This window comes from Arvicanthis niloticus, chromosome 4 (genome assembly GCF_011762505.2).
Source record: "Arvicanthis niloticus isolate mArvNil1 chromosome 4, mArvNil1.pat.X, whole genome shotgun sequence".
Lineage (NCBI taxonomy): Eukaryota > Metazoa > Chordata > Mammalia > Rodentia > Muridae > Arvicanthis > Arvicanthis niloticus.
In genome coordinates, this window is record NC_047661.1 from 10,679,085 (window position 1) to 10,706,823 (window position 27,739).

General features: G+C 36.9%; 1 protein-coding gene across 1 annotated transcript in view; it reads right to left on the reverse strand.

The window, feature by feature from the left end:
- Naaladl2 (N-acetylated alpha-linked acidic dipeptidase like 2) overlaps window positions 1–27,739 on the reverse strand; it is an 808,912-nt gene that overhangs the window by 582,015 nt on the left and 199,158 nt on the right.

Consider the following 27,739-nt stretch of genomic DNA (forward strand, 5'->3'; position numbering starts at 1 on the left):
AAAGATACTGCACACATGTACACATAGGTACATGCAGGCTTTACTATGTGTGTGATGTTGCAGAACCCCCCGCCCCCCCAAAAAAATAGCACAGTAGGTTGCTAGATAGATCACTATTAAGGGAATATTCATTGAGCATTCTATGCTTAAGAGGAAATCAATCAGTTGTTTTAATTTGTCCAGCTCTTTTTCAGATTTCTGACCTAAAGTTACTTCAGATGAAATTAAAGCCAAGAAAAGTAACCAGTTCCATTTTCAGAAAAAAAAAAAAAAAAAACATGTAACTTTTGAGAAAGAAAGTTAAAGAAACAATTTGATGTACAATAAAATCATGGAAAATAATATACCTTAGTTTAATCAAAGACGGGAATAATATATACACTGAAAAGTTCAATACCAGAAAGAAAAAAGGAATGAAATAAAGGTGTCAAAACTTATCTCAAACTTATATGGTTAGTTATACTGACAGAAAAAAATACACAAGGAAGAAAAACATATTACTTAATAGAGGATGTTGAAAAAACTGGATGTATATATACAAATACATTCAATTTCACTTTTTTATCTGACACAAAAGTTATTCAAGTGGCTATTGATTGTGAAAGCTGTTGTTTCCTTGATTTCTTTCTCAGACTATTTACCATTGGATATAGGGGATTATTGATGTTTCTGAGTTAATCTTATATGCAGCCACTTTGCTAAAATTGTCTATTACCTATATGAGTTCCTGGGTAGAATTTTTGAAAACTGTATCTTACCTAAATATTGAATTTTATTCAGAAAATTTGTTCAAAAATCCTTCAACTATTTAAATGCTTATGATAACAAACCTCACAACTGTTGTAAAAAATAGATTCCTCACTCATGAACTAATTCTAACTTATCAGAGATAATCTTGAATGGATATCCTTATTTTAGAATTACAATCTGCGATTAATGATATTTTGACTTCTTTCCTTTAGATATCCCCTTGATATCTTTTAATTGTCTTATTGATCTAGCTGGAACTAACTATACAATGTCCAATCTATAATTTATCTTTGCTACAAGATGTGCTTGTGCAAATGTGGCATCGAACTTGTGGGAATGGCTAGCCAATGACTGATCCAACCTGAGACCTATGACATTAGAGGAAGCCCACACCTTACACTGCCTACAGTTTCTGGAACCAGAAGGTGAATAGATCAGAAACCATGGATATTATGAAGCAATACCAAAAATAAAAATAATAAACAAACAAACAAAACAAACATTAAAGGGAGCTTGGGGAATCCTGTAGAAGGAGAGAAGGAAGGATTGTTGGAACCAGATGGGTGAAAAAAAAAAAAAGACACAAGAGAATGGCTGGCTCATAGAATAAAGTAACCAGGTCTCATAGGGACTCACAGAAACTTAATTGACAATCAAGAAACCTATATGAATTTGATCTTGGTCATATGGATATAAGCTATGTATGTGTATTCTGCTATTTTTGTGTAAAATAACAGTGGGAATGGAAGCTGTCTCTAACTCCTCTGTCTGCTTTGGGACACTTTTCCTCCTCCTGGGTTGTCTCTTCCAGCTTTGAAACAAAGGACTGGATGTACTTTGTCTTACTACTACATGATATGCCTTGGAAATATATATCCTCGGCAGCTCTGCCCTTTTCAGAAGGAAAACAGGGAAAGAGGAATGGATCTGTGGGCGAAGCAAATTCAGGGGTAGGGGGTAAGACTGGGAGAAGAGTGGGAAATTGTGGTTGGGACATAATATATGATAGAAAGTTAAACTAAAAATTAGAACTATTTCAATAGAATAAAGTGTTAAATTTAAAAGTGTTGGGAAGAAACAGTTGAAGAGCTTTCAGTACTTGTCTTGAAAAGCGGTTCCTTTGTATGACATAAGAAATAAAATAAAAATACAAAACAGTACCAACCTATAATCATTTTCTTCATGCGAGAAGTTACAAAGGGAACAAGTAAATAAGCAAAATTGTAGGAAAATAATTCTTAGGAAGTATATCTGATAAGGGATTGCTTTATGAAATACAATGGCGTGCATACATCTTGGTAGTAGTAAGTAAATACTTACTACTGGTGTGGGGGGTTGAATGCGAATGACCCCCGTGGGCTCATATATTTGAATGCTTAGACATCAGGGAGTGGATTAATTGAGAGGGATTAGGGGCTGAGGCCTTTTTTTGATTAGGTAAGGCTTTGTTGGAGGAACTATGTCACTGGGAGTGAGCTTTAAGGTTTCAAAAGCACAAGCCATGTATAGATGTTCTCTCTTTCTACTGCTGTGGATCCAGATGTAGAACTCTCAGCTACTCCTCAAGCACCATGTCTGACTGTGTGCTCTCATGCTCCCTGCTATGATAATGATAGACTAAACTTCTTTTATAAGAGCTACAATGGTCATGGTGTCTCCCTACAGCAATCAGACAGACAGTGATCCAACAGGAAGTAAATACTCTGATTTTAAAATGAGTGAAGAAATGGATCATACATTCTTTGGCAAGCAGTATTCTACTATGTCAGAAGCCACCATCAGATGCAGGTAAGGAGGCAAACATGGATGCAGACAGCAATTGTATGCAGCCTCACAGTGGTCAGAAGGCAAGATTGTAAGACAAGTACTAGGAAAAGTTGGGGAGAGTATAGGAAAGGGAGCCTTCATACACTGCTGGTGAGAAAGGTTGGGGCAGGCATGAGGAAGAGCAGGGAGATTACTCAAGAAACAAGTGCTAACACCGCCACAGATTCAGCACTTTTTTGGAGATTGTCATAGAATTACATCATTTCCACCTTCCTTTTATTATCCTTATACCCTCCCATATACACAATCTTGTTGCTAAAATTCATAATTCATTATAGTTCTTGTAGGTATATATGCATTTCCAAGCTATAACCTTGTCAGTCAAGGTAATGTTACTTATATGTATGCTTCCGGGGATGACCATTTGTTATTGGGTAACCAGATGATGTGTGCTATCTTGGGAAAGACTATCCCACTCTCAGCTTTTCTTACTTGCTTGTACATTTTCTGTGTATATTTGAGACCTTGTTCATGGGCTTTTTAACTTACTTTGGCATGTGTATTGGTAATATTCTTGTTCAGTTCATGTTAGGCAGTCATGCTGTAGAGACTTTGAGTGTATAGTCTCTGGCCAACTACTCAGTGTTAGTGAAGTCATGGATTTTGAAAGAGATAATACAAGCACCACTAATTAGATCAGCACAATCCCTAAAAACAATATAAACATTTGCCTTTATACCCAGAGATGTATGCAATCCTTATTGCTCATAAAGGAAACTTCTCTCTGCAACAGATAGACACTCTTATAGAAAATCACATGGAAGAAATTGTGGAGGCCAGTCTCAATGGATACAACTACCAACATTCCCACAACTAAGATTTAGGGAACTTTGTGGACTTGAGAGCAGATAACTTTTAAGTTTTTAAGCCGAATCTGATTTGATTCTTAGTATATATTTTTTAAAAAAAAATGTGAATCGTATTTTCAAAAATTTCCTCTATTCCCATATTAATAGCATTGCAACAGAGAAAATGTGTGAACATCCTCAGTGTCCACTATGTCCCCAATGGACAAATACACTGTGATGAATGTCTACATTTTATATCATACATACCAACATACAACAACATACTGCTTAACAAAGAATGTACTCTGGCTGATTATAACAATGTAGATAAACCTGGGGAGACATTCTGCTGCTTAAAGTAAGCCAGACTTAGAAAGACAAACTCTGCATGATCTCATATATGAAAAAACAAGAAGCAAATATGAATAGAGTCAAAGAACTTATGGATGAATTTTAGAGCTGATAATGTAAAGAAAAGTGTAGAATTTTATCTAAAATGTTCCATTTTTATGTTTCAGATGGTAAATGCTAGAGTGGATGTAGACGATGGTGACAGTACTTAATGTCTAGTTCAGCTGAAATCTAACACAAATGTAACAAGTTGGGTATTGAAGTGTGAATTAACTTTTATTTGATGCACTATACATGTCAAATTATTTAATTTTATATATTCAGTATAGATATTTTATAATGGTCAAATTAATACCACAAAGTGATTTTCCATTATTTATTAATTCTTCATTAAATTTACATCTTGTACCCAATCCTACTCATCACCTATACATTCATATCTGCGTTAAAGTCCACCAAAAAGAAAAGAAAATGCGATAGAATTTTTAAAATCTCTTATTGCGGAAGAAACTCTTTGTCTACCCATCTTTTCTTGCAAATGTTCATTGCAATGAGTCATTGGTCTGTTTCAAGACCTCTGGCTTCTACTACACTATCAATACTGGATCCTCACAGGTACTCCTCTTGGATATCCTTGGTTCCCTATGTTGTGGAGATCCTCCAGCTTTTGATTTTCAGGACAGGGCTTTCCACATACTCTAGCAGATTAGAGATGGAGTAGACATTGGGTTGGGCCTAGAAATTAGCTGAGTTGGTCAGATTGCCAGCTTTCCTGCACCCACACAGCAGGGAGAGCATTCCAGCACTGCCTGAGCTACTTCACACAAAGTCATAACTAACAAGGGTCAAGCAAGGCCAGCTCTTCTGTCCTCAGGGCCAGCTCACTTGAAACTTTACTAGCAGGACCAGCACTACTGTGCTGCCCAGAAGAGGTGCAAGGCCCGATCTCATGAGTACTGTTCCAGTCAACGAGGGACTGATCAGTGAGGTCAACTCTCCCTCTCTCATGAACTCAAGGACAGCTGTCCCATGTTCATGTCCTCAAGGCTGGCTTACCTGTTTTTCAGCCATCAGGGTCAGCTCTCATGAGTACATTGACTGTGAGGAACAGGGACCACTCAATGCCTCAGACCAGGGGCATCTGCATGGCCTTTGGAAATAGCATCTGACATCACACAGACTTTGATTACTATATGAACAAAGACAAAGAAATGTCCACTAGTGGCATAGACACAGATGTCCTCATGGCCTCAGGTAGCAGGGCATGCCACTCAGATCAGTAGGTTCCCTCCATGGCATCATGGACCTCATGTTATCTAGTGGCTACTCAGACCACGGACATCTGCTTTATTTTTGGTGGAAATGCAGGCCACAGACCTTAGATGTAACAGAACTAGGGACTCAGACATGGCCCTTGGCAGCACCTTGGGGTAGGACTTCACTGTGACCGTCTCATATGTGCTATTCCTTACTGTTCCTGAGTCTCCAGTTCCATCTTTCTCCAGTGTAACCCTTGGTTTCACTTGTTCTTCTGTCTCTCCACCATGTACTCCATCTTTCCCATTTCTCCATCATACATTTGTCTATTGTAGTGGTAACATGGCAGGCACTTGGGGGTCTTTCTTTAGCCTCCACAGAATAGCTGGTCAATAATTATTAAAATAAGTAGAAAGTATTTGGATAAGTGGCTTATTAGTTAAAAGTATTTTTTAAGAATATAGGTTACAATCATTCAGCTAAATAAAATTATTTTTTGTTATCATGTCTTTCAATTAAAACTTTTTAAAAACGCATCTTAAGTTACTCTTAAAATATAGATTTGGCAGGCTGATAAAAAGAAAAGGCACCTTAACATGGGTTACATTGCCCATTTACACAGACTGAGTGGCAGTAGAGTGAAGCACTGGTCAAAAGGAAACATGGCTGCTTTAAAAGATACTTCTCTTTCTTTTAAGTAATCAAATGTAATTAAGAATTTATTTATCTATTATTAAACTCTTCCTTTCTATCTAATTCAATCAGTTTCTGTGCAGCTTGTACCTTAGAGTCTGTACTGTTTAATATTTGTGATATTCCAGTCCTGTGTGCACATTGACAAGCGTACACATGCACATAAACACAAACATAACGACATGCATAAACTCTGAAAAAAATACATACATATGCACAAATATATGAGCACACATAACCACAGATATACATATATGTGAATGCACATACACGTATATTCATGAAAACATACATAAACACATATACATATATATGTAAACAGACATCTACCATTCAACCCAATAACCAGTTTCATATTTTATGCATTTCATGGGCATTTTGATAAAGATGAGTGGTATGTTCTTCTTGATTCACATCAGCATATATTTTTGCTTCCAGTTCCTTCCCAGTCTGCCTTACTGCTTCCATGTCTATGAAAGCTGCATGTGCTTAAAAGTCCAGTCAGTTTTTGCTTCAGATATATTCTATTCATACTGGTTTCTTTCCTAATCTCAATAACCTCTTACTTCTTTCCTAATCTCAATAACCTAAAGGTTTTAAATAACAACAGCATGCTGGCACCTCTAAGCTGCATATTTCTTTGCTGAGCTATAGACTCAACATATTTTCTTCCGTATCAAGTGGGGAGGATATCTTATCTGATATTCAGTAGGTTCCAGATTCTGCTTTTATGAAATATGTGCCTTTTGATTTTTTAAAAGTGAATAAGATTTCCATTCTTTTAGCCCATTGGCCTTGAATATAGTCACATTTTCTTTTACTCCTTTTATTTCATATTGAACATCTACCAGTTAAATTTGTTAATGTCAAAATATGTACAGAATTTAATCTCTTCTTTTTGCCTCTACTTACATTTCACTAAGATAAATCACTACCACCAACTACCCAGATTAGCTTAGTTGCTTTTCTGCTGAACCCCACTGCAGTGAGCATAACCTTCTCCAATTTTCTCATATTATAAAAATGAGTCCTAGAACAGACATATGTTAGTATTAAATTTAAGTAAAAATAATAAATTCTTTATTTGAAATAACCATATTTCAGTTACCTAATAATCATATGTCTGAGGTGGTGTGATAGTTTAATACAAGGACAAAGACATAAGAGTCTGTGAAGCACTAGCTGTGAAGCACAGAAGAGGAGGAGGAGGAGGGGGAGGAGGAGGAGAAGGAGGAGGAAGAAGAGGAGGAGGAAGAGGAGGAGGAGAAAAGGAGAAGGAAAAAAGGAGAAGGAGAAGAAGGAGGAGAAGGAGAGGGAGAGGGAGATGGACAGTGACAGGGGAGGAGGAGGAAGAAGAGGAAGAGGAGGAGGAGGAGGAGGAGGAGGAGGAGGAGGAGGAGAAAAGGAGAAGGAAAAAAGGAGAAGGAGAAGGAGGAGAAGGAGGAGAAGGAGAAAGAGGAGAAGAAGGAGAAGGAGATGAAAATAGAATTAAAAGAAGCCAGGTCATGCATGTCTGGAGCCAAGATTAGGAATTTAGGCAGTACTCAGTAAGTTAGTATAAAATGTTAGAACTTTGCAAAGGTTTTACTTATACAATATTCAGAGACACTTAATATGGACAAAAATGTCACAGAGCAGCAGGACCATCACCCTAACATCTAACATTACCAATTCTTCATAAACTTTAACATGTGTGTTGAGCTGCCTTTGGTACCAGCACACTTCAAAAGTCTAAGCAGTTGCGATAAAAAACAAAAACAAAAAGGAAAAATAACCAAATTAAAAAATAAACAAAAACAAAACCAACAACAACAACCCCACCTCTGTACTTCAAGTTCTGGATTTTTTTTTTTTTTTTTTTTTTTTGTGGGGGAGGGGGGAGTAGAGCTTTTGGTCTTGAACATTCTCTTCTTCTCTTCTTCTCTTCTCTTCTCTTCTCTTCTCTTCTCTTCTCTTCTCTTCTCTTCTCTTCTCTTCTCTTCTCTTTTCTCTTTCTCCTCTCCTCTCCTCTCCTCTCCTCTCCTCTCCTCTCCTCTCCTCTCCTCTCCTCTCCTCTCCTCTCCTCTCCTTTCCTCTCCTCTCCTCTTCTTGTCTCTTTTTTTTTCTTTTATTGTAGCCCTGACTGTCTTAGAATTCACTACATAGATGAGGCTGGCCTCCAACTCAGAAATCCTCATACCTCTGTCTCTGGAGTGTAGGGATTAAAAGGTGTACGCAACCACCGCCAAGCAAATTCTCCTAGTTTTAAAAGAACTTTTCCAAATCACTTTTATAGTTCAGATAATTTTTTCATTTTTCAAAACACAGTCTCTGTGTAACTAACCCTTGGCTGCAATCACTATGAAGACTAAGTAAGTAGAGAAATCTTCTTGTCTCTGCTCACCAACAAACTGAGATATAAAAACTTAAACTGTACATATCATTGAGATGCCATACAATATCTGTGGTAATCATATAATATCTTTATCAAGTTATATATCATCTAATATTTATTGCTTGTTTGTGATCCAAAGCATTCAATTAAATTTATTGAGATTATATGGCATTAATTTCTATAGTCACCTTGCTAGGACATACTGTACTGGACTTCATAGACGTCAGCTATGCTTGGGATATTTTTTTACACATTCTGGTAAATTTTATATACCATTGTAAAAATATCAGGATGTGAAAACTCTAAGAGATAATTTTATGCAGTTATCTTCAGGAATGGATTGATGCTGATACTTATATTGTGTGTATTAGAGGAATGGTCTGTTGTGTTATGAAAGGCCATGTTTTGTGTTCTCTTTCTTTCTCTAGGCCTCTGTCTGTGTCTGTCTCTCTGTCTCTATTCTCTTTCTTTGTCTGTGTCTCTGAATTCCTCGTGTTTTTACCTTCATCCATGGAATACATTAAGAAATAGTGATGAGTTCTCTCCCTTGGACCTGGACTTGTTATTTTCCACAGCAATGAGAAACATATCCATATATTTTATAATTTTATAGCTTGTGATACTTTGTTTTACCAATACATGCAGAGATTAAGATAATGTCCATGATTCTTTTCCTCTGTAACTGGGACTATAAGAAGCATATGCATTGTTTATGTGGTAGAGTAAAGGCTGTGGAGACTCGTGAACAAAAGAGAAAGTTGCTTTCAGACCCAGTCAAGGTAGGCCAACTTACAACAGGTGACCCTCACCTCTTAACTTGCTAAGGCATTATGATTTCAGCAGTCCTAAGCAGTGCTGATCCCAGTTTACCCCCAGAAGCTCTCTAGCTGTATTTTGCATGTTACTAATATTTGATGTCTTATTTCTCTCACTCACAAGCATTTGAAATGATATGTTTAATGCATCTTTTTTTTTCCTCTCACCTCAAAGATTTTTAAAATAAACAAGTCCTAACTCAAAATCAATGGTATCTACAGCATCCGGTGGGATCATGGACTATCAATCATCTGCATGCTGTCAGTTTTTCTCACCTACCACATTTCCTTCTTTCTGTTGACCAAGGGACAATCAATTTTTGTGTAGAATGGACATCTATTTTATCCCGAAGCAGCATGTAAACACAACTTTACCTGCTGCTTCATGGCATAATATGCCAAACAGAAACTCCATGTGAAAGTGGGATTCACAAGTGTGTCCCACCCTTTTCTTCTCTAAGATCACTATGTTATAACACAGAGTGTTTTTTATCAGATTCCACACTAATTCAGGAAAGAGAGGTTATTTATTCTTATTGTTTCTACTACTGCAATTGTATCAGCATTGCAGTGGGAAGAAAATAAGAAGCAGTGCATAGTTAACAGTCAAGAAATAAAACAAGGCTTTGTCCCATCTGTCTCTTTTGAAAGCACATAGCCAGTTCCAATTCTTAGATAACTTAATGAAAAAGAATGAAAGTTAAGTTATGAAGTCACATTCACCAGCAAGCAATGGAAAGACACAAGAACTTCAGGGTTGAAAGTGGATATGTCTTGACCTGGTGATGTTCAGTGGAAGCAAGTCGTGAGCAGGAAGGGTATTCAAATGGTAGGAGCCTTTAGCAACAAAGTATAATTAAAACTGTTATATATTAAACATAGTGTTAAACTGGGCCAGTGGTGGTTCACCCCTTTAATCTCAGCACTTGTGAGGCAGAGGCAGGCAGATTTCCGAGTTCGAGGCCAACCTGGTCTACAGAGTGAGTTCCAGGACAGCCAGGGCTACACAGAGAAACCTTGTCTTGAAAACCCAAAAAAAAAAAAAAAAAAAAAAAAAAAAGTGTTTTGCTACTACTATTTATTTTTATGACACTCTTGCTCTACACTCTAGGCAACCCAAGATTCTCAGTTGTTAGGGTTACAGGCATGTGTCAGGATACCACATCTGGTTTTGATATTTTAATTTGAAATTGGAACACTTTAGAGCCAACCCAAAAGAGCAGTATGAACTTATTTTAACTTCACAAAGTGATCGGGTAAGGCAACCCAGTCCTTCTTTTATATCCCCTTAAGCTTAGAATGACCTTTGACACAGACATATACATGGCCAAGAATGCACATGTAATGTTTTCAGAATTTTCATCCCTAAAAGGAGCATGTATTCCAACTCTGAAGGGAATAAATATACCGCACACCCTCCTAAGTTTCAGGAATCATAATGGAAGAGAGGGACAGAAAGATTTTAAGACCCAGGGGTGGTAGACAATTACAGAGAAACATCTCAACACAGCAGGGCAGATGTACAGCTGAAATCACAGTTGGTGTAACAGCATGCTCAAAATGTGTACTAGCCCAAGACAGCTTGGAGAGTGGAGTTGGTCATTCGGAAACAATACTACTAGTGTTGCGGCAATTATCTGCTTCTAGGAGAAAGAGAGATAGTGGTCTCTTTGAGGACATCCCCTGGTAAATCAACTATTGTGGGTCTGTACTTTTTCTCACTGCTGGGAAGCTATAATGCTGCTTGAAGACTCTAAACAGAAGTGCTAGGTTTTATTCTTTTCTCCTTTGAGATCCCAAGCTTGCAGGACACTGACCCCCATGTGCCAACCTGTGCTTCTCTAGGTAAGGAATGAGAACCCCTGAGAACCTCGAGGAGTTGAGAACTGGGTGCCTCAGGCCTGAGATGAGTCTGGGGGTGGGGAAGAAATTTGGCTTAGCTCAGGGTGAGTGTCAAGAGCAAGGAGTGGCTTTCTGCAGGAGACTGAAGTAGTACAGCTTAGTAAGGAAGGCTTCCCCCCCCCCACAGTGGTCCTTGAAGAAGGAGATAGTCTTTGCTTGTCTAAACTGTTTATTCATGATGAAAAGGTGCATATTACTTACTCTGGGTGAACCAGAGGGTAAACACCTTTTATAGGAAGGACTATCTGGGAAGGGAAGCTGATTAGCTCTATGTTATCTGACCAGTTGTCATCATCCTCTTAGTGGATGATGCAGTTGTGGTCATATGCTCCATAACTGGAGTCTGGTAGGGCACATTGAAACACCTACCATTCTCAATTATAAAAATTGCCAGAGTTTCTTAATCTTTTCTACCAATTTTTCTTTCTGGTGACATAGTTCCACCTGCCCCACAAACTATGTTCATGTGGAAGACCCTATATCCAAGTATATTTGGGCATCAAAAATTGTCTTGTAGAATTTTTAAAGGGGCTCCCACCTCTCATCAGGGAGCTGTCTGCAATTGGTATCTACTTGCAAAGTAAAAACTTAAGTTTTCTCCAGCAAAATCTTACTTAGTATATTAACCACACTTCAAGGTAGTCTCCGTGCTTGGGAGTAGAAGACCAATACTAAAAGAACTTGATAGTATTTTGGTAGAGGTTTTGTCTCATAAAGCTTAGCTTGATCGTGTGTGTGTGTGTGTGTGTGTGTGTGTGTGTGTTTTCTTGTCTTTTTTATTTTGTTGCCTTTTTTCTTTGTTGTTTGTTGACTGTCTCACTTTTAAAAAGAGAAAACTAGAGAAGGTGTAGAGTTGGGTGAGTAAAAACATGGAAAAGATTTCAGAATTAGAAAAAGGATAAGAACAATCATATTATACTGTATGAAAACAAATTTTCCAATAGAATTATTTTAAAGGACACAAAGTTTTGTGGATTGAAAAATAGGTGTGAATCTAGAAAGAGTTGGTGTAGGTGAATATGATCAAAGCACACCCCTAATCTGAAGATACCATTAATATCAAGTAATGTCTGCATCTTTACTCATTATTTTGCTCCCTGATGTAGTTTTGAAATTTCTTATTCTCCATTTTATAAGCCAATGAAAGCCAAGGCAGTAGTATAGTAAGCTTAGATTTTGAAGCAAAAAGTTGGGCACGTATCCATTTTTTGTTTAAACTTGGGGTTAAAGAGCCAAAAATATCCTGTCCCAAGCATGTAAGTTACTAGCATGATGACCTAACCACCATCCATTGAGTCTCCAGGCATGTGCAAGTGTGTGTGCAGATGCCTGGAGATCAGTAAAAGTTCTTGTTCCTTTATGCTGTGTGAATGAACTCGTTATATTTCTTCAGTCAGAATAAGAGAAAACATACTTACATAATTGGCAGTTGATTCCTTTAAAATTTTCATGAAAACATAAGCTATCATTTGAAAGAAGGGGTGAAAAGTGCAGGACTCTGAGAGAAAACCAAGATCTATCTGTCTGTGATGCGATTGATGATTATTTTAGTGAATCAGTTTATAGCTTTGTGAAAAGCTGATGAATCAAGGCACCATTTGTTCTAGTATTGATTTTTTATTATCCTCAATTAGACTTGCTCTATTTGAAGGCAGACTCTTTAAGGTTATATCTATATAGCAAGAAAGCAACAGTTCATTTATGCACTTTCAACAACCCATTAGTCATCGTGGGATTTATATGGAACTTGCAAAGAAAATGCAGATAAATGAAGTGGATTACAGCACAGGTGTTGAAAATCGCTATGCTTTTCAGTTTTGTGACAACCATGTGGTCACAGGGTAAGTGAATAGAATTGAAAGTAGCAGCCATTTTATTGCAAAAGCCATTGTAACACACGATTATTAAAATTCATTAATACTTGGGCCAATGCAGTTTCATTATCTCTGATCGATTCCAAGTGTTGCTTGTTAATGGCCTTACTCCTGTCATTTCGGGTCTTTCATGTTCATTTCATATTCAGTCATTACATGAATGCTGGCTTAGGTGACAACTCAAAGTTCTTTCTGTAAGACCAATTTCTCATCACAAGTCCCAAATGAAAAAGATGCTAAATACACAAGACCATGTGATTCTTCACTGTCTTTTTGCAAATCTATATCTTTTAGAAGATGTGTGTTAATATAATGTTAATTCTTTAATACCCAAATAGTATATTAGTGTTTTAGTCACACTACAGTGTATAACACTGGTCTTTGTTTAAGATAGGCAACAAGAAAATTATTATTAAATTGTACAAAGGATGAAAATTATATTACCTAAGGCCATCTTTAATTCAGTTAGGAAGAACCAAGAATTCTGCTTATGTGTATTCTGCTAGAGCAGTGACTATCAATCCTTATACTAAAATTACCTCACATCTTCATATACTACAGTCCAGACTCAAAGAACCAAAGGCCATATACCATGTACCAAATAAATATATACTGAAATACCTTATACCTAAGACAGCCTTATCTCTCTTCCTTCAAATCTTATTGGAGATTTATTGTTTTTTGTTTTGTTTTGTTTTGTTTTGTTTTATAGCTCTATGTGAGTCAGTCTGTTATTTCAAACCTTGCTAATAACTCTTCCTAAAGTGATTTCCTAGTCGTTGTCCATATAATTCTATGTTCAATTTGTCATTTAATTAAATATTTCTACCCATTATTTTCTAATATTTTAAACAAGACTGTCAGTTATGTGTTTTTAAATTTCCTGTTACCCAATGTTATTGCAAACATAATTTTAATAATAGCCACTAAATAAATGGAGGATAAAATTTAGGAGTTTTTGATTATTTTTGTAGTAGTTTTACAGTTTTTAATGTACATTTCTATAAATCTGTTTTGAGTATAAAAATATATTTAATAACAGCATTTCTCCTGGTTAAACCTTCCCTTGTGATTTTTGCAGGTTGTGAAAGCTTATGGGATGGTGGGTTGTGAGAGGCACATGGGCGCCGGGACCCTAATGGGATAGAAGGCGTTTGCTCCTGGCTCCTGGTTCCTTTCACTCTGCTTCAGCCCTCCCACAGAGAGGTCTATGGCCATCAGTCATATAGGAATAGTGCCTCAGGCTCTTCCACATGTAGATGAGGTATCTCCAAGCTCTCAGACCAAGCCAATAGGGGTTATTTGCTGCCAGACCCTAACACACCACAAAATTCAGGAGAAGTAAACGTGTGCGAGAATTACCCGAGAATCACCCCATTGTCCAAGAGTTTCTGTCGGAAGAGCTGTAACACTTGGGAAGAGATCTGCTCTCTGGAAGTGCCTTCAGGACCATCCCCTCTTTGCTAGCTGGCCAGCTTTTCCTGGTCCAGTCTGGACCTGCTCAGCGCAGAGGGACAGGTGCAGCACCTGGGAGTGACTGGGCAGAGGCAGCAGAAAAGGTGATCTCCCTTCCCTGCTCCTACTCTGCCCCCTTGGCCCGGACCCTCCCCTACCCTCCCTGCACCAGGCCTGGCAGAGATCATCGTGGGATGCCCTCCAGAATAGGGACCCACAAAAGCTTATACTTATAGGGACTGTGGTAGCTGCACTGTCTGATCAGTACTGACTCATGGGGCCACCATGATATGTACAGTCTATTGTTAAATGAAATCTCATTTTGTAGCGCCAGACTGTATTGTGATTGTGAAAATTCTCAGGTGTTAGCTTACAATAAGTAAAAATTTAATTTCTTGCTCATTATTGACTAGCACATCTTTTCTAAGGAGTGGAAATGAGAGCATATTAAGAGCACACTGCATAAAACTGATGCTATCTGTAGCTGTGCTACAGCCTTGCATCTAAGAAACCACAGAAAGAATCAATATGCTCAAAGCAGTAATCATGGCAGATAAATGGGCAGCAGGTGCCATTCGCCAACCATCATGACATCATTAAAGCAAAATAATAAAAATAAAAAAGTGCAGCCCTGTAAGCCATGCTGACAGTGCTTGCTGAACCAGAACCTGGTTGCAGATTTCTATAACTTGCGTTTTTAAAACTCATTTAAAACTTTGATTTAGGTATTATAGAATATTGAATATAAGAGACACAGGAATGAGCCCTTGTATAGCCAAGCTGTAGCATATTATGAGTGGCCTATTCATAATTTAATGCTTTTGTAAAATGCCCCAGCGTGCTGTTCTAATGAAACCACATCATTTGGTGAAATAAACTAATAACTCATTATTGTCCATGGGACCATTTCATTCTATTTGTCTTCCTTTCCTTTCCTTTCCTTTCCTTTCCTTTCCTTTCCTTTCCTTTCCTTTCCTTTCCTTTCCTTTCCTTTCCTTTTTCCTTCCTTTTTTGCCTCTATTTGAATTCATTCAAGTACTAGTTCCATATTTGTTAATGACACATGAAAGTCAAGTGGTTCATTTTTGCTTTGTTTGTTACAAATCCTGCCAACATACATTTGTTTCTGTGTCCTGTTTCTATACTCAACAATTTAAAAATCTATTATAGTTTATCATAAAATGCTGGACACAGATTAGCTAATAAATTTAATTATTACATAAAAATATGAAAAATAATTCTCTTCAATTTGGAATTGGCTAAGCCAAATTACTGTCACCAATGTATAAGTTGACTTACTAAATTTTTCATTTTTGAAACATGAAATTTTGATTCATTTTTATTTTTTTCTTTTATTAGAAATTATCTTTTTTCATATAATGTATCATGATTACAGTATTCTCTCCATTTCCTCCTCCCAGTACCTCCCCACCTCTCTACCTCTGTTCCCCAGATCCATTATAATAGTCAAAATCTTCCATTCCTTGAGACAAAATGTATGTATATGCTGTTTAAAACTCAAACCTTACGCCGGGCGGTGGTGGCGCACGCCTTTAATCCCAGCACTTGGGAGGCAGAGGCAGGCGGATTTCTGAGTTTGAGGCCAGCCTGGTCTACCGAGTGAGTTCCAGGACAGCCAAGGCTATACAGAGAAACCTGTCTAAAAAAAAAAAAAAAAAAAAAAAAAAAAAAAAACCTCAAACCTTTCAAACTTCAAGCATCAGGTTTGATTTGAGCATTTTGGAACATCATTATGTTGCTGAAATGTTATGACTAGAGCTAAATAGTTTAGGATTTGGAATATATTCTAAAACATATATCAATTCTAATTCTTTGAATCTCCTTGTGCCTCATCAGATTATCATACACTACAGCTAGATTTTTTTTTCAGTGTAATATACCTCTTAACAAAAGTAAGAATGTAACATACAAAGAGAAACACAGAGACCGTATTGAAAATGTAATAGATACTTAACATAGTAAATTAGTTAGATTCATAGAAGTTTAAAAATATTATGTTGGAATAAATCTGCAATTATAAAAAACATATATCCATGTATTGTCCTGGGCCGTGACCCTGAGGCATCTTTGGATTATTTTATCCGCTCTACATATTGGCTTCGATTTACCAGTTATGTCTGCTATGATAGTTAACACAAGTGATGGCAGATTTTACAGTCACATTCATGTGGTTTAAAAATCCTCAAATGAGAATGCTGGCCTTTCTTGTGATAGCTCTTTGACTTTGTATTACTAAAGTTTAAACAGTTTCCGCCTGTGGGTGTAGTCTTCTTTCTGTCTCCTAGTAGACTTCTTGAAACCAGTCTTCAGACTATGGTCTTCTGAATACCCTATTCTTATAAGCAAACAAGTATCATTTGTATGAAGCAGTACTTAATATAGTGAGATGAAAACTGGCTCTATTAAGAGTCTGAAAATCACAAAGACACAGATTGCCATTGATCATGACTCTCTAAATTTATAAGTAGAAAATAGTCTTGGATGATAACAAAAGCATTTCCTCCAGAAGAGTGGTCAGGTTTGTTTATACTCTTGAACCAATGAATAAGGTAGTTTCCTTGAAGGGAACTGAAAGCCACACTTTAAATCCAGTAAAAATGAACTGGGGATCCTCAGGGTCAACACGGAATGAAGATTCCTAGTGTACCACTGCCTTTCTGGGTGACAAAGAGCCCTCTTTAATATCCTTGCAAGAAATGGAGCTCAAAGCACGCATGCAGAAATACTGCAGAGGTTGCTAAGCAGTAATATACAATATGTTTGTCTTTTACCCAGAGTTCCAAGTCCTCTGTTGATATTCATGAAACCATAGCAGGCTAACTTATGCCAAAGTGCTATAAAATCTCAGGTTGTTCATGGCTCCTGACAAATGATTGTAAAGAAGATACCAGGGACACAGAAATCTCAAAGCATAAAAACTTTAACTACACAATGCTGGGTATAAGTTTTTGATGACTATTGAGTGTCATTTATGTATATCATGTCTCTTAGAATAGCTATGTGTCCACTTATCCATAGGCACTCCACCACTTTCTTGGCATACCACTTATCTGATATATTTATTATTTGGCTACTGTATAATGAATAACTGCCACCTTTCCAGACTGTCTTTATTTCCAATTTTGAGCTACTTATGAGCTTACATCTAACAAATTTGTGTCAAAATCATCCATGATATTATTTCAATTTACTTCCCAAAACTCAGTCTTTCATAAATAGTTTCTGAAGAATGCAACCTTAACAGCTATGTGGATTTTTCTCTGCATTATTTCTTGCCCACATGGCATTGTGTATCCTTTTTGAAAGTCAAACCACCTAGACATGTATTCTTTTATCTATCCCTCTCTGCTATTCTGGACACACTTCTGACAAAACCCAAAGCCTCTCCTCTAGCTCTCTGTACATCCTCCTCTTGTATAGTACTTCACACTTGGTGCCTCATTTTGCAATTTTTATTAAACATCACATAGATGGGCATAAAAACTGGTGAGGTAGAGCAAGATCAAACCCTGGGAATCTCAGAGATTTGAGACAAGAGGAGTAGAGCTGCTTCCTATTCACCTCTATGCCTGCTTTCTGGCAACCAGCCACATAACACAGCACATGTAATGCCTCTTCATACTAATGAGACATCTTAGCAGCCTTAGTCTTCAATGACCTTCCTTTCCTAGATATTCTCATGCCCTTCCCCCAAATTATATAATCCCTATTCACCTCAAATAAAGGATATGTGTTCACACCTACCTCAATAATGAAATATGAACAAGCTAATATCATCTCGGAGAGCTGCTTCATTAGAGATCACCAGAGACTTTGATTAAACAAGCCCTGACACTAAGAGTCCTAAAGAAGGCTTTCTTCTGTGACTTTGCCCAGCATCCCCTGAGCCTGTGTTTAGATGGCACCCAGACATTGCTAGCAGAGAGGCAGAAGACAGACCACAAGCTGCAGATGCCCCATGTCGGACTTTGTTCAGCCCTTTATGAGGATTGGCAACATCCAGATATCACCAAAGGAGAGGTAGAACATGGTATCACAATTTATAAGTAAAAGTAATAATTCTTTTTCCTAAGACTTAAAGTTTTTAGAGGATGTATACCTTTGCTTTTTATATTTTGTACTTAACAGAATACTATGCTTCAGAATAGAGAATAATAACAGAAAAAGAAGAAATTGGGAAGAGCCATTGGCTGGGCAATAGACCAAGAAGAAGCTTACAAAGTATGATGGCCAATGAGAAACCATCAATGGAGAATAGATAAAGACTTTGAACCCCAAAATAAAATAGTAAGCAGTGGTAACAGCAATTAATCATCTTTCTCATACTCATGACTTGGTCTTTCAGATTCAGCTCTACTGACTGATGAAGTAGTGTTAAAGACACTTGATTAATACTTGTGATTGAAGGCTCTTAGGTATTTTTCTGTAGTTGAAATATGTATTCATACAGAAAAATTCAGGCTGGAGAAATGGTTTAGTAGATAAGAGGCTTAGAGGCTTATTGCTCTGGCAGAGAACATAGATTGGGTTCCTAGGACCCAAGTTGAAACTACAGCCATCTCTAATTACAGTTCTAGGGAATCTGCTACTGTTCTTGTCTCTGTGGGCACTATACACAGTAGTACACAGACATAGATGCAGGCAAAACAACCATACACATGAAATAAAATCAAAGCTTTTTTTTTTAAAAAAACAATACAAATTATTTTATTAGGAAGTACTATTCCTTACACACATATAGTTTTGGCCTTCTTTAACTTATGCACTAGATTTCTATGTTGAAAAGAAGGCTGACTTATATAATGCACAAATCTTTACATTATTATGATACAGGAAAATGAACATTATATAGGAATTTATGTTTTGTGTTCACAATGAGAAAGGAGAGGCTTAAGTCTGGATAATATGTTACACCAAATAAAAAACATGACATTGAGCAAGACAGAGCACAGAGAAATCTGGAAAGGGCATTTCTCAATGATCACTAAACAAAGAGCTTGAAAAGCCAGAATAAATAGCCTATGAAAAAAAACCCATAGAATATATAGAGGTGTCACAGTGCAATCCAGTTAATGTTGTCCATTTTTAGTATTTACCCATACACAATGGCATGACCCATTGTGAAATACCAAATTAAATTCAAATATACCATCCAGATATGCTGTAGGTAGTTACAAAGGATAACTCGTGCTTTATTGAATTACAAAATTTATCAAGCTAATAAATTAAAGCCTTTAAATCTATGTAGCAGCTTGAACTACAATATTGGTACAAGTTGATCTTACAAGTTTTTCCCCACTGGACAGAGTTAATATGATAAAACCAGAGAAGAAAAATAGAGAAAACGCCTACACTTATTTTATTTTTATTGAGAGTAAAAACCACCTGCACAAATTTCTGTTCAGAGAAAATGGTTCTGTTACATTTCTGACCTATTACAGACAGAAATATACTTCTAAGAATGAAACAGCTTCCTTTATTTCTTGTTCTCCCAAAATTTGACTTGCATATTTGGGGACATGTTAAAGTGCTCTAGAAGATTTTGAGAGTTTATAAAAAGGCAATTTGATCTCAAATCATAGTTTTCTTTATTTCTCATACTGAGAACTACATACCCTTCAGAGAAGGAGTCATGAGGGAAAGACATTAGCTTGTCATCTACTAGATAATAAAAAAATTTCCACAAGGGATGAGTTCCATATAATAACACTGTGAATATGAGGCTCATTTGGATTTAATTCATTACTGTATCATGTAGCACAAGAAAGCAATTTTTAAGCAACAGAATTGTACTTCATTTGCAAAGGACCCAGGCATAGCACACAATCGGCTATTGAAGGCTGAAACTGATTTCCCAAATCAGACATAGAAAATTTAATATATTTGGCCACTTATAATGAAAAGAAAGGTAGCTTAATTTTTTTTTTAAGATAAGAATGTCACTTTGTATATTTTGGAAGTGTAATTTGGCTAGGGGAATTGAATTCATTTTTATTCCATGAGCAGGATATACCAAAGAAAATGATTACCTTTCATAAAATATTTGAAAACATTGGGGGATACAATAGAATAAAATTTAAAATTGTGTTTTGTACTAGTTTAGTATTACTACATTAAAATAAGACAGAAAAAAAATCAATCAATGAAATAAAAGTAATTATTAATCCTTTTTTTTTTTTTTTTTTTTTTTTGAGTACTAAGATTTTGACCTAGGGCTTTATGCAAGCTAGGCAAGAGGTTTACCGTTATACTATGCTCTTAAAAATTCTGTATTAAATAGGGTCTTCCATTAAATTTACCTTAAATTCACCATTATTCTATTCCAAATTCTGAAAGGCTAGATTACATTTGTGAAGAACTACACTTGGTTGAGCATAGAAAATTCAGTATCAATATTAAGTCTATTTCTAAGAGCAGATGGTTTATATTATTCTAAAATGGCACAGGACGTTTTTAGCTATTTAAATTATACTACAATTTTGCCTTTATTTTTCAGAGAAACAAAATCAAGAAGAGGTGTGTGTGTGTGTGTGTGTGTGATTTTTTTCTTTGCCTACTTTGCCTATTTTATAGATTTGAACAAACTACCAAACTTACCGTCTATCCTATCTAGAAATATCCTTGGAAATTTTCAGTGAATATGATAAAGTATTTCATATTCTTTGAGAAACTTTGTATAATCTGTTTTTATGTAGGTATTACCTTGTCATCTTTATGAATTATAGAATTTATATCTTTGGCAGAAAATTTCAAGCTTATTGCTTGATTTCTAAAGCTTTCAAATTTTCATATTTCATCTTTCAAATGACTATGCTGCAATTTGAATCCTAATTTCCTTCCCTGTTAAAGAGAAATCTCATTGTGAAGGACACCTGTTGAACTGGCATAGTACTGTAGTTAGTGTGATCATTACCAACTTTCCTATAGGGTGAGTTTTGGAATTTGGGCAAATTAGCAAGGAATCAATACGTCTGTTTGTTGAAGAAATGATTATTATAATCTCCCTTTATCAAACCCGACTAATCTTGTTTATGTTTGGACTAAAGATTTTTAAAAGGTGAATAGAAAGGAAAGAATATTATAATTAGTTCAAATGGAAAAAAATACAAAAAAAAAAAAAAAAGCATGAATACATTAAAGTTAATCAAATCCCAGGACACTCAGCTGAATTAGTCTAGAGATCCTGATGGCAGAAGAGTCATCAGTTTAAGAGTATGTTGGAAAACACACTAAGTTCCAAACTCTTTTGTGTTATACAGTGAAATTTGAGAGAGTGAGAAGAATGAGAAAACAAACACAGAAGGAAAAAAGGTGAAGATGAAGTAGATGATAATGATAACAGGGGAGGAAGAAGAGGAGGGTGAAGAGGAAAAAGAGGAGGAGGAAGAAAGGGGCAGAAAGTGATCTTTTAAAATAAAACAGAAAGCCAGTATAAAACAACCTTCCATAAAACTCAGCTGAACAATTGTAGAGCTTCGCATCCATGTTTATGTAATAAAAACAAAATCTACTCATTTAAAAATCAATTTGGGGTATAGACTATTAAAGTGTCCATAAAATGTATTTCAAAATGAAAAAAAAACCTTCTATTCCCATACAAATAATTTCATCTAAAATTTCACTAAGAAACTTGAGGAACTAAGTTATAATATTTTATTTTCCAAATAACACAGGGAAGGAACGTTTATCAAGGGCACCCATGGACTACTTCTATGTGCTTTAGGAAAGATTTATTAAAATGCTGTCAAAAATTCTCAATGTAGGAAATGTACTTTCTTTCCTCCACTATAGAAACTAGTACAGTTCTAAGTAGTTTAAGTATATAGAGGTGCAGAGAGAGAGGAACAGAGGGGGGAGTGAAGGAAGTAGAGGGGGAGAGGGGGAAAGGAAGAAGGAGAGGGAGAGAAGGGGAACAAGATAGGGAGGGAGGGATATGTAGAGAAAGAGAGAGAGATAGAGAGGGAGATGGAGAGGGAGAGGGGGAGGGAGAGAGGGGGAGGAGGAGAGGGGGAGGGGGAGAGGGGAGAGGGGAGGAGAGGGGAGAGGGGAGGAGAGGGGAGGAGAGGGGAGGAGAGGGGAGATGGGAGGAGAGGGGAGGAGAGGGGAGAGGGGAGAGGGGAGAGGGGAGAGGGGAGAGGGGAGAGGGGAGAGGGGAGAGGGGAGAGGGGAGAGGGGAGAGGGGAGGAGAGGGGAGGAGAGGGAGAGGGGAGAGGGGAGAGGGGAGAGGGGAGAGGGGAGAGGGGGAGGTGATGAGCTATCAACACAGAGACTGACAGAGCTGGCACCTGGACCAGACTTTCTAAGCAGCCAGTATTTAAGTAAGTCGAATGGAGGGCATTGCAGACAAATCTATACTTTCAAAAATCTTCATTTACCTGAGGATTAGTTGGGACTTTAACTCTCATCTGCAAGTTATATCCAATCAGTAAAAAATAGTAATATAATTTGGCATGATTCTAAACAATTCTACATTAAGCAAGCCTTATCTAAAAGTCAGCTTAATGCAGTTCTCTGCATAACTAAATTATCATATACTATGCCTTCTTTTTTGATTAAATTTAAGACAATGTACATGTGTAATGTGGAAAGCTCAATTATAGAATAGCTAATTACTTCCTTGAGAAACCATCAAGGTTTTTTTCCTGGTAAACTCACTTATCATTTGCATAGATTGACTTATGACATTGGTTATACACTTAGATATTTGTCTTTAATTAAAATAGCAAAATAGCAGTGCCTTTATGTTTTTTTCTTTTATCCCAACTTTCCTGTTATCATCTTCTCTAATGAAAGATATAGAAAGAAAAAAGAAAAGGAACATAAAAAGAAGGATGAAGTAAAATCAATCAAAATGAGAACAAAATAGGGAGGCACAAGAAGCAGACAGAAAAGCTGTGGCTTGAGAAGAGCAGTGGCAAGCAACAGCATATACAGTCCTTTGTACAAACACAGGAAGCAGATCCCTAGCCTCCTGGGAGTCAGAAGAGAACTGTACCACTAACAGCAAACTCTTTCTAACTCTTTGATGATGCAGATATTAACCCATGACTCTTCACGAATAATATTTTCTGATTTCATTTATAAATGAAAGTGTGTAGTTGTAAATATTATGGAAAAAGATCAATGATATATTTCTCAGTGATGAAGTAAATAGATTTAGAATAGAAAGAGGTGGGGATGATGATAGTTATGAAGACTGAACACAGGAAAGACAGTAGGCATTGTAGACTGGGCTAAGTTAAGGGACAGCAGAGCAGCAAAGCTCTTTATACTCTCATGTGCCCCATGAGCAAAGGGACAGGAAATGGGAAGAAAAATAAAACAAATCATATGTTCTGTTCCCAAATGTCTTGAACCCACATATCCTTTAAAGGTGATCAAATTTGAAACATCATAAAATGGCAGTTCATATAAAAACCAGGCTTCTCACATTTGGGGCTTCCAAGTAGTAGGGTGTGGGCAGCCGTCAGTATTGCTGCTGCTGCTACTATTGATTGATACCCTGGCAAAGTGTATCATTAATCTTCCTAGAAATGAGAGATTCATCCAGTTAGTTTCAATTAAGCTTACTCTCATCATGTGATCTAGCTAGGAGATCCAGTTAGCGTAAGACTAGCAAATCTTCCCTTCGGTAGCTGAGTAGAAGTAAGGTCTGCTAATATATGGAGCTAAGCTTGCTCTAAGATAGTTTGACACTATGGAGCAGTGTGATGTGATTCGTGGGCACAGGAGAGAGAAAACACGAAGGAAATTGAAATCAATTGCAAATTTTTTGTTCCTGCAAGTTAGAGCATTAAATCAGATACCTAACTACAATGTTCTTAGTAAGGCTGACTTGGTACAAAAAAAAAATAGTATCTTGTACATATAATGAATTAGCTGCTAAAATAAGGGAAAAGAGAAAGAAAAAAGTGACATTAAGAAAAGAGAGAGAGAGAGAGAGAGAGAGAGAGAGAGAGAGAGAGAGAGAGAGAAAGAGAGAGAGCAGTAGTTAAGATAATCCAAATTCTAATCCCAGCTCCTGGTAATTGGCTCCCTACTTCCTGGCTCCAGTTCAGGAGAACCTAACGTCATCTTCTGGCCTTTGTAGCACTGCAATCAAAGCATAGACCCACACACAGACACATATGGATATATAAAGTTTAAGTCTTTCTTCTTCTATGAAGAAGGAAGAGGAAGTGTGGGAAGAAAGAAGCTGATGTTTCTAAATACAGTTTGAAAAGCAGAAAGCAAACTGGATTTGAGAGCAGGCTTCCATTAATCACATTAAATAAAATAATTACTAGCATACTACTATATCTGAAACCCCACAGTTGATTACATTTCTGAACAAGCTCTCAATCATCAACAGAATGTTGAGGATACTTATGATACTTACAATATTTCCTAAAGGTTTTGAATTGTTAATTCCCACCTAAGGATAATAATGTTTACATACATTAATAAAGACTTGGTAGTGTAGCCTCACTTGTGCCTAATTTACTATATCAATGCAGTTACAAATTAAATCTCTGCTTTTGTTCAAAAGTGTAGACATTTAAATAAGAGAAATTTCCAGAGAACTTTATTTTTCAATCCAATGTATTTGTCAACAAAATGTGGCTACTTGAGGTACATATATGTTTAAATATAGTTTAAATGAAATTATGGTACTTGAGGCACTTGAGGTGATAACGCTTCCTTCTTGATACACAGAATATCTTAAGGAAAAAACAATAACAACAGCAATAAACAAACAAAATAAAAATTTAAAATACAGTACTAGGCATGGTAAGCTTTTCTTCAAGTTACTAAACAGGGAAGGACACAAGACTCCTAAAACAATGTAGGCTAATTCCTGCCTTCAGTCACATCTGAGAACTTGAAAGAAAGACCCTGTTGCTAAAGATGCCACACATTTAAGGAATGAGGCATGAAAGAATTAGACTGGATCTGGCCTGGGGGTCTCTTCCCTCAGGACTAGCTCACATAATATCCAATATGCCAAGGGAGAAAAGTAACCAATAACTTCATGTGGCTTCAACACCAACAAACTGCAGTGATCAGCGTGACAATATATTCCAAAAGCACTAGAAACCAACATATGTCAATAGGATATTGAGCTCACTCAACAGGAAGGAATTAATATCTAGTATTATAAACCTAACTACCTACATATGGCTGACTAAGTCATTGGCCATTGAGAAGAACATACCACTGCCATCTTCCCAAATGGTTGTAGTTCTTAACCATCTTTTAACTGCCTTCTAAATACTTATCCTATGCACACAGATAAGTGTAAAATTATGTTCTCCTTAAAGCAGACATATAATTACAGAAATCCACATCTGGATAAAATTTAGGAACAGTTTGCTGTGTGGTCTCAAATCCAAATTTATACATTGACATTAAAACCCCTAGTACACCTAAGATGTTGGAAACAGTTCTGAAGTTCAGAAGATGGGGAAGAAAAACTAAAAGTGCCAGAGGACCAGAACCTCTGCTGCAAGACACTTTTTTTTTTTTTTTTTTTTTTTTTTACATGACAGAGAAACTACACCTTGAAAATATTAACAATATGGTGGCTAAACAAAGAATGCACAATGGCAGTATCAGTGGGGAAAATTTCAGGAGGCTCTATGCCTAGATAAGAAGTGATAGGCAATTAATGGCTTTTGAGACAGAAATTATTCCTCTTCAAATAAGCATCCTTATAGCTTACACTGTTCCACGTTGTCAACTTCAAACAACATGTATATTTGAGTGACAGGAAATTGAATTAATAGAGGTATGTGTCTGTGTGTATGTATGTGTCTCTGTGTGTGTGTGTCTGTCTGTCTGTTTCTCTCTCTCTCTCTCTCTCTCTCTCTCTCTCTCTCTCCTCTGTGTGTGTGTGTGTGTGTGCATGTGTGTGTGCACGCGTGTAAAGCCATAATAATCTGTCAAGATTTTACATGGGGATATGGGAAGAGTTAGACTTCCTAGAAGGGGTAGAAATGATGTAAGTATATTATTGATGTGTTAAATCACAAAATCCATTTTTTTAAAAAAAATGTGCCTACAGAGCTTTATTCATAACAGTCTGAAAATGAAAACAACCTAGATGTTTCTCGACCAAAGAGTGGGTAAAAATAACATGGCATATTTACAATTTAAAAAAAATGAAACCATGAAATTTGCTGCCAAATGCATGGAACTGGAAAAAATTATCCTGTGTGTGTGAGGTAATCCAGACCTTGAAAGACAAACATGTGAGTACTCACAGTGGACATTACCTGTAGAGTAAAAGGTAACCAGGATTCAGTCCACAAACACAGAGAGGCTAATTAGCAAGGAACGCTTAAGGGCAGTGTGGGGCAGGCACAAGGATTTATCCGGGAAGGAGAAAAAGAATAGATTTCACAGGTGGACTTGAGGAAGGTGGAATGGGACCAAGAGGGATGAGTTAGGATGTGGTGGAAAATAGTGGAAGAAACATGGGATCAGGAGGAGGATTTCAGGGTGAGGTAGAATCTCCAGGGAATGATGACACTAGTAAAGATGGAGTAATGAGAGTGTAAAGAACTCCAAGAATTGGCTATCCTCTGTAAGCAGGTAAAGCCTCAAGTGGAGAGACTGGAACTTGAACCCAGCCACAAAACCTCCGACCTGCAGTTTATCATGCTTACAAAATGTGCTGGGACCAGAGCCTAGCATAATCTTCATGTGAGAGTCCAGAGAGTCTTCATCCAGCAACTGATAGAAGCAGATGCAGTTTCAAAGAAAAATATTAAGTGAAGTTTGTGGAGTCCTATGGAAGATGAGGCTGGCCTATTGGAAGATCCAGAGAGGTAATGACATCACAACAAAACAGCCAATCTATACTGATCCACTGATCAGAAGTCAAGCAGGTTCACAGAGACCATGAAGCCTGTGTGGGTTTGGCCTGGGTCCTCTGCATATATCTTACGCAGAGCTTTGTGTTCTTGTGAAAATTTTAACAGTGGCAGCAGGGACTGACTTTGACTTTTGGGTTGCCTCATTCAACCTTCATGTAATTTGTTATGCTGTACTTAGTTGATGTCCACGAGAGTTCTGGTCTTTTATAATTGAATGTGGACAGAAGAGGGGATGAAGCTGTGGGAAAGGAGAGGTGGGTTAGAGAGTCTGGTAGAAGGCAGAGAGAAGAAACAAGTCAGGATATACTGTATGAGAGAAGAATAAATGAAAAAAGGAAAATGTGTCTATAAAATAAACTTAGAAAAGGCATCTGTACACTGCATTCTGTATTTTCCATTATAATATATTACTTCTAGACCTCTAAAATCTGGAGTGGGGCATATTTTTTCAAAAATTAGTTCATATAAGCAAAAACAAAATGCAAATAAAGTCAATTAACATATAAAAATGGTAACACTATTGTTGGTCTATCAAAAACAAACAGTAATGAGGACCTAGAAGGCTGGGAATTCTGCAAGGCAGTTTTATAACACAAAGTAAACAACTAAATTAAACTCTCTGAAGTGGTTATTTGCTTCCAGGCATTTATAGAAAAAAGAATAATTAAATAAGCACACAAACATTTATCTCTAAGAATGTTTGGAATAACTTAAACATTCCCTTAAAAGAAGTACAGTAAGAAAGTTCCTCTCACCTATAGCATTTAACACCAAG